This window comes from Humulus lupulus, chromosome 4 (genome assembly GCF_963169125.1).
Source record: "Humulus lupulus chromosome 4, drHumLupu1.1, whole genome shotgun sequence".
In the NCBI taxonomy this organism is placed as follows: Eukaryota; Viridiplantae; Streptophyta; class Magnoliopsida; order Rosales; family Cannabaceae; genus Humulus; species Humulus lupulus.
The window spans coordinates 215,485,195-215,493,537 of NC_084796.1; the positions used below are offsets into that span (position 1 = coordinate 215,485,195).

At 32.2% G+C, this 8,343-nt stretch overlaps 1 long non-coding RNA gene across 3 annotated transcripts; it reads left to right on the top strand.

The window, feature by feature from the left end:
* Nucleotides 1-951: 951 nt before the first annotated feature.
* LOC133831202 (uncharacterized) lies at nucleotides 952-7,284 on the top strand. 3 transcript variants are annotated; one of them, XR_009892437.1, is made up of 5 exons: nucleotides 952-1,211; nucleotides 2,138-2,207; nucleotides 2,985-3,164; nucleotides 4,074-4,125; nucleotides 7,089-7,284. It is a non-coding gene; the product is annotated as an uncharacterized LOC133831202 (long non-coding RNA). The 3 variants fall into 3 exon arrangements; XR_009892436.1 differs by lacking the exon at nucleotides 952-1,211 and adding an exon at nucleotides 1,437-1,972; XR_009892438.1 differs by lacking the exon at nucleotides 2,138-2,207.
* The last annotated feature ends 1,059 nt before the right edge of the window (nucleotides 7,285-8,343 follow it).

The following is an 8,343-nucleotide window of genomic DNA, read 5'->3' on the forward strand; positions in this document are numbered from 1 at the left end:
GCACACATGAGTTGTATGGAAGGGCAAAATAGTAATTTTATGAACCTAAGAAATGTTGTTTTGGTTATGGTATAGGCTCGTTGAGAGGTTGTGAAATTTCTTAGCTCGGACCTGAGGTAAGGAAGTTAGATAGATTCTATGATTTTATGCTATGAATGGTAAGACTGTTGTATGAATGAATTGTTATGAATTATGAATGCTATAATGTGATAATATGTAACTTGTATGAATATCATATGTTTATGGATGTTAGCGTGATGAACGCGACACATCAAATGAGTTACTAAGGATATAAATACGTAACTCCTAGGGCGGACGCGCCGAGGTTATTCAAGGACCAGAGACTCTTGTTTACCTCATAGGGTGACATGGACAACTAGCGGGCCATGCTCATCATGTATGTTGTATGAATGTGATATGCTATGATGATATGTTACGATTACGTTATGATATGCAATGCTCACTACTACAAAATACCCTTTACGGGACACTTTTTTAGGACATGCACATAAATGCAAGTCCTTAAAAATATTTATGGAGTTTTTAGGACACTCATTGAGAGTCCTGAAAAAACATAATATAGGACTCGCAATGAGTGTCCTAAAAAAATATGTGAGTCCTAAAAAATTATGGGCTAAAAAATGAGTGTTTTACTTAACAATTTTAAGGACTTGCTTTGGGAGTCCTTAATACTCTTTAAGGACTCGCTTTGCGAATCCTAAAAACACATTGGCTGAAAAATTAGTAATTGTGACTTTTAAAAACTCGCTTTGCGAGTCCTAAAAGAGTATTAAATACTCTCAAAGCAAGTCCTTAAAATTATTTTGTAAAGAAGCATAAAAACACTCTTTCTTTCGAAAATATATGGTAAAAGGGATTTATTTTAGTCTCACACAAGATATTTTTAATTTAAATAAAAAAAATTATGTTAACTAAAATAGAATTTATATATTAGAAATCTAATCCCTAATATACCACTAATGGATTGTAGCCGCAGACCCTCACCCTCACTCTCGATCTCTCCGTCGACGCACCCCTCACCCTCACTCTCACCCTCGATCTCTCTGTCGCCGCACCCTCACCCTCCCTCTCGATCTCTCCGTCGCCGCCTCTACCTCAGCCAGCCGATTGTAGCCGCACCGCCACCGTCGCCAACCGAATAGCACAGGCAGAACGGACGATTCGCACGGAGCGAAGAGCACAGGCCGAAGGTATTAATCAATAATAATTTCCATTGCCAATAATAATAATAAAAAGGAAAAAAAAATCAACCTAAGTTCTTGATATCTAAGCCAAGTGGAGTTGTTCAATATTAGTAGAAATGATGAAAATGAAAGAAAAATCAGGTCTGTCAACTTTTATTTTCTCATTTCTTTCTGGATATGATGCATGTTGGTTAATTGTATTATGTATTTACATATTTTATAAAGATCATTGAGTCATTGCCTCGTTTGTTTGAACTTCGAACCATATTATTTTAGTTTGTGCTTTCATTCTATTGTAGATTGTGTGTATCTGGGTCTGGTTTTTCTGACCAATTTGAGTGTTGTTGATTTGTCTGGATTTTTTTGTACATATGTTTTTTTTTTTGTTCATTGGGTGATATCAAATAAAAGAAAGCTCGTGATTTTATTTTATTGTTCATCGGGGTGTATCACGGGATCCGTTTATTTCATTTATTTTGTTTTTCTGATGCATTCTTTCTGCCTGACCATTGAAGTAACGAAAATAGCATTTATAATTTATTCCATTGTTTGAAGAAGTTTAAATATATTTGCGTAAATTGGTAAGCAATGAATAAATTTTGCAACTTCAGAAAGTAGACCAATGTTATTCAGATTCTATATATATATATATTCATATAAATGGGGTGATAGTCTATAAAACCAGAGCTCACTGTGCAAGCTGAGCCAATCATGGACCCTTATGGCCCTTCTATAGTTGATGAAAATTTGGAAGCTATAGTGGTCAGGTTAGTTTTGGATTAACTTCTTTTTTGGGACATTTCATCGAAATTTATACATGATGATAAGTATTATGATCTGGCCATTAAACTGATTTTTCAAGTGGATTAGTTGAATTTTGTTTGATTAATGAGCCAGAAGAAGAAAAGTTTGACTGATTTTGGTTATGGCAGTAAGGAGACTTTACCAGGTGGAGTTTCAGTCAATAAAAAGAGAGTTGAAAAAGGGCTTTCACAACTAAAGGTTTTCACTTTGTTTCTTTCTACTCTCTTCTGATTTTGGATTATCAAACCTTGTTTTAGATATTATTCAATTATGGAAGTTTATGGAACTAATAATAAACTATATTATATAATATAATCTCTTATACTATAACAAGCTCCCCTTTCTCCTTCAAGCAAGAGATGTTGGTCTCATTCTCACTTTCGTCTTGAGTAGTCTTTTATTTTTGTCTTTGGAAAGCAATTAATGTATGTATGCTAATATATAATATATTAAAAGCTACACGTGAGGATATATAATGATAACTTCCATGTCTAATTTCAGTAGATCTAGTAATTAATAATCTCCAAAAAGGCCCGTCGGCAACATCATTCAATTCCTGTTATGTATAATTCATCCCAATAAGGTTAATTAATTTCTTAATATAGATATATATATGTTTGCATAGCATGTTATATAGCTTGGTTCTTAGAAAAAATGACATATATATGCATCCCTCTTCCCCTTGTGGTATTGAGGGTAATCAAATACTATCGATCAGATCATCACACTCTTCTTTGTATAGATTATTGAGTAGAACATCATCTATACAACTCATTAATATTAGTTTTGTAGCTATATATAGTTAATTAATTAGGAGACTCTAGCTATATACATGATATGTTTCTTGAATTTGGTTTGTCTTGTTCATGCAGCTTCTAATTGATGGTAACTTATTATTACGGTAACATAATTGCTGGTCTCTTTTGTGTGTTTATAATTTGTTTTTGTTTGCATATTGTAATGTGGTACTGACAGCTTAAAACAATGGCCATGAGTACTTATCCCCAAAAAAATCAAAGCTCTATCTCGTCGTTCTCCTGACTCCGCTACTCTCTCCATTTCGCTGTCATCTCTTGGTTTTTCGAGGTACTCTTGCTCGTCTTTGGTGTGCGTGGCGTCGTCTCCGGTGGTGGCTGTTCTCTCTTCTTGTTAAAGGTTTGGCTGTTCTTGGACTTAGTGTTACAAATAGCATTTGTTTATATTATGTACATTTGCTTTTGTTGATTTGTTTATACTATCTAATATTTTACAAATTTTTAGTAATGTACTTTATTAGAATATATAAAGCTGCTAATGTTTCCATTTGCACAAGTGTGGAGGTTGTGCAACTATTGAAATTGGTTTTGCAGCTTTTGAATTTCAAAGCTTGGATGATTAGTTTTTATCTATTTAAAATAGTATAGATTTGTTAAGGATTAATATATATGTAATCACTGTAACTTTGTGATTTGGAGAGGGGTATACAAGGGTCCCGTTATTAGAACGGGAGAATTTCATTTTTTGATGTTCTTTACATTTTAGTCAAATTTGCTTTACTTAATAGGTGTACGAGTTTATATAAGAGTCTTGCTAGGAAGTTGCAAGGAAGAATATATATTTGAGCGTTATATATTGAGAATCCAATTAAAAGAAAAGTGGAAAGGATCAATGAGAGAAGTTGACCGTTGTTTTCATTTGGTTTCGGTTTAATTTAAGAGTTTGGTCAAAGTATGTAGTTCACTAGTTGCTCCTGGGTCTTTTAAACAAAAAAATCTTAGTAGCTCCTGGACCTTTTAAACAAAATATCATATGGAGCGTTGTTATATAGGCACCAGTAGTGGTTGGTGTCTAACACCACCACATTTTGATGGGTACAGTTTACTAGCAGATCATATGTATTTTATTCTAAATGAAAAAAGCTCTTAAAAGTGTTCATTAGACAAATGATAGTTGATACAAGGGTGACATGTAAAAGAATATACAAGTATGTATGCATATATTTGTTGTGTTGATTTTAACCTTTTTAAAAGAGCATGTCAACATCTGACATTTTTCTTTTTTTATAATATTGATTAAAATGAATAGGTTAATATTTTGATTGGTCTTAAAGCATTGGATTGGTAGTTAATTGCAAGAGGTATGTTGCATTTGATTTAGTTTTAACAAATTTCAATATTTTACAATTTTGAATGATAACTGTACTACTTTAGTGGAGTTTGAATATCTTAGATATTCATCCGTAGTGAAGTAGGTTCTGGGAATTCTGTGTGTTGCGGTGATAACAGAAGATTGAGAACTTGCATGTCTTAGTGAAGTAGGTTCTGAAAATTTTGTGTGCTGCGGTGATATATGGATGAAAACTTGTGTGTTGTTTGATTTGATTGACATGTTGGTGTTGATTGTGACAAATGTCTAGGCTAGTAAATTAGGAGATATGTTGTCCGATTTTCTATAAATTTTTTTGTACTTAGTTTTGTGTGGAAATATAAAAAAGATGACTGCCACAATGATAAATTTGTGATCTGGATATTTAACATTTGAACCCTCATATGAACTTGGTTATCAAAATAATTTTTGATCCCCTCTTATGAATGCTCAGCGTGCCCTCTTTAATCATAGAAATGAATAAAGTATATGTTGCACTTGTTTAGTTTCACAACGGGTACAGATCTAAAAGCTCACTATGTTCTTAAAAAGACAAAGATAAGCAAATAAGTTGTCCCATCAAAAATTAAAATCACACAACTGCATTAGGCCAACATAAGTGACATTTTGTGTTTACTTTCTTGAATCATCCGTGTATTTACAAGGCATGGTATTTTTCCTTTTTATGGAAGATATATATATATATTGTTGTTGAATTTGTATTATGGACTTATATAAACTTTATGCTGATGAATTTAACATTAAATAAAAAACTATCAATAATATTTCTTTTTTAAAATTTACATTAATATCTCAGTTGACTGGTCTTTGTAGCACCTTAATTTGGCTTCCATAATAGCATCTATTTTCCTGGCCTAATTTAGCTTTTGTCTCCAAATATGTCTCAAATAATTTTGATGTACTTTTGCCTCGTCTGTTACCAAACATTGGTCCCAAAACAATTACTTTATTTATTAAGTTGGATTTGTGTAATTAAAACAATATTCAACCATGTCAATAATAATATTGGTTAAAAGCATTTTAAAAGTAGTCCCAATATAATAGGTGAACTTTTAGGGGAGTGGTCCAGTAAATTAATTCAAAAAATTTATGTAATGGTTGGCTCAAGTAAATGAATACCAAAAAAAAAAGTATGGTCCAACTTTACAACATCACCAGCTTGTATAAATAATTTGGTTATTGCATTTTTATGACTATTTTATACAATAAAATAAATTAGTTGCTTCAGACAATTAAAGGATCCCCTCTTATAGAATTAGAACAACGTTAATCAAAGATTAGATTTAATAATTGGTTAACTTTTGTGAGTCACTATTGAGTAATTGATTATATACTAATCCCTATAATATACTAATACAACATATTGAATAAAATGATGATAATTTCTATTTTCATGAGAAATGAGAATCCAAACTTTTTAGATAACGTGACAAATTGTGTGATGTTCAACCAAATATTAATATATCATATAAAGTTTAGTACTCATCTTGTCCGTGAGCTTTGCTATTTTAATTGTCACATCAGTTTTGGTATCAATATATATATATATATATTAATCAAACTTCCTCAAATATGTCTCAAGACATTTTTTTATGCTTAGATTAATAAATATCTTTATTTTGGCTCACTTGTTAATATGAATATATATATAAATTTTCATGTTATAACAAATATTACAGGAATGATTTGTGTGTGGTTTAGACATTTTGTGAGGTATTTTGATTGATCATGAGCAAATATTAGTGAGCAGAATAAGTTGATTGAACACATGACTTGGTTTTTGGTGTCGTGGTGCACCTTTGCTTGTGAGATTTGGAATGATAGGAATCAAATAGAGCATAAGTGTAGTTTACTTGGATATGATCAAGTCTACTTTTTATGTCCCAATTTAATATAAATGTGTAGTTTAATATATTGTTAGGATGCACATTGCCTGATTGTTTACCTTCTTAGCATGTGAAACCACCATGGACATAACACTAATTTCATGCTCTATTAGACTCCGTATAGACTTTGTGTTGATAGAGTTTATGTTGATTATTGTATACCTGTATTAATTTAGTGCTCTGTTAGACTCCAAACAAAAAGGAAATTAATATATAATTAAGCATATTATATCTTGTAATACATTATATAAAATTTTGCGCAAATAACTTTGAATTGTGATTTTCTATTTTGCGTAGACTTTCAAATGTGAATTAGATTTATAAATTTGGATTAGGCTTATTCACAACTTGTTGTGTTACTTTAACAACTTTGTAATTAGATCTTCTAAAACAGTTGTGTTTTTTCATTGCAGAAAAGTTGTAAATTTAATTGAAAATTTCAGTTTAGGTTTGGTCCTTCTATTTCTCTCACATTCTCAATGCGGTATGCTTGTGTTACATATTAATGATCTATTATATTTATGTTCTCGGTGCTCTTATTTATAACTATATTATCTTTTCTTTTCTTGCTAAGTACTATGGACTTAGAATCTGATGCATATTACCTACACAGTGCATGTCTTTATATGTGTGTATATATGTATATTAATTTCTCGTTGTTTATTGTATATTTGCTAATGTGCTATGAATGATTAGTAATTTGGTTTATTAATGTCTATGTGATTTGATAAACTAACTAGCTTGAGCACTTTTAAATTGAGACTGACAGATATGTATTCCTTAGTTTAAAGAACTAAGACTAACTACTTAAGCCATGAGAAAGTGTCGATATTCTTAGCTGTACAAGGGTTGTACAAGGGTCTTGTTTGTAGAACTTGAGAATTTCTTATTTTGATGTTCTTTACATTTTAGTCAAATTTTCTTTACTTGATAAGAAACATTGAGGGGAACTATGATATATGAGTGGTTGAAATAACCATGGCTATATATGCTTTGAATTTATTACCACTAATATAATTATAATTAAATTTTTGTTTTTTTTTTTCAGTTCACCTCCGACAAGCCATATACTACTCAAGAAATTGACAAAGTTAGAGAAGAATGGGCAATGTTATTTTTACATTTGGTTAGAGCAAAATGAATGATGTTATAGCTAGCTAATTACAATACATGTTTAGAAATTTTAAATTTATTTCGTAAAATTTTTTTGCCATTTTTTTAGTATTTTCTTTTCAAATTTCTTTTGATACTGTTGACTCACGATTTGGCCAACTGACACGGAGTCAAAATATGAATGATATAGACGAATGTATAGAGAATAACGTAATGACAAAAGTAAAGAAAACACAGTGATTTATAGTGGTTCGGCCCCAGGATTTGGTAATGACCTACGTCCACTTAGAATGATATTGATAACGAACCAAAAGTGTGATCAGAGAACTTGAGTTCAATGAGTTTCAACACTTCCAACAAACAATACAAATTTACTAGGAGAAATCCTATATCTCTCAGATTTAGAAGCCAAAAAGTCGAAAAAAAAGGTCCCCAGCCCTTGAGCTATCTCTTGCTATTTATAAGTTCAAGGAGGGTTACAAAATATTGTTACAGATATTATTCCCTGAATAAATCGGATATCCAGAAGATTGCATGAGATAAATTCTGGATTCACAAAGATCTTCCATAATTGTTGCCTTGGCTACGGAACCACCGACCAGACTGGTCGTGGGTAAGATAGGCTGGTTCTGCTTCTGCTGTGCATACTAGTCGATACTCTAGCAGACGCCTTCCAGGTATCAGCCACGTGTTAAGAGAATTATCTGCCACGTCACAAATGTTAATTTATAAGATAACATTTGCCCCCCAAAGTTTATTTACTACGAACAGTAAATAAACTTTGAACGAGCGATTCTTCGGTAACCCCTCCTGACGTGTCAGAACCTTTCGTGTGTTTTTTAAAAAAGCAACCCACTTCTGTCTAATCATGACTTTTCAGTTCCCCAGAGACGATTTCGATGGCCATCACGTTCCCCCATACTTCGAAAAAGGAAAAAAATGATTACACCTTTTTAGTATCAGAGATAAACTTATATTAGACCATCAGAACCATCTCTTTTATTTTTCACACACGCCATTATTCTGCCAAAAACCCAAAAAACCAGAGCTTTAACTTCTCCGGCGAACGCTCTCTTGCGCCTTTCACGACTTAGACGGTGGGCTCCTTAATCTCCGAAGACCTCTCTTCCACCTTCACGACCACTATTCTTGGTGAGTTCCTGAAACCCCATTCTTCTAATTTTCTCGTG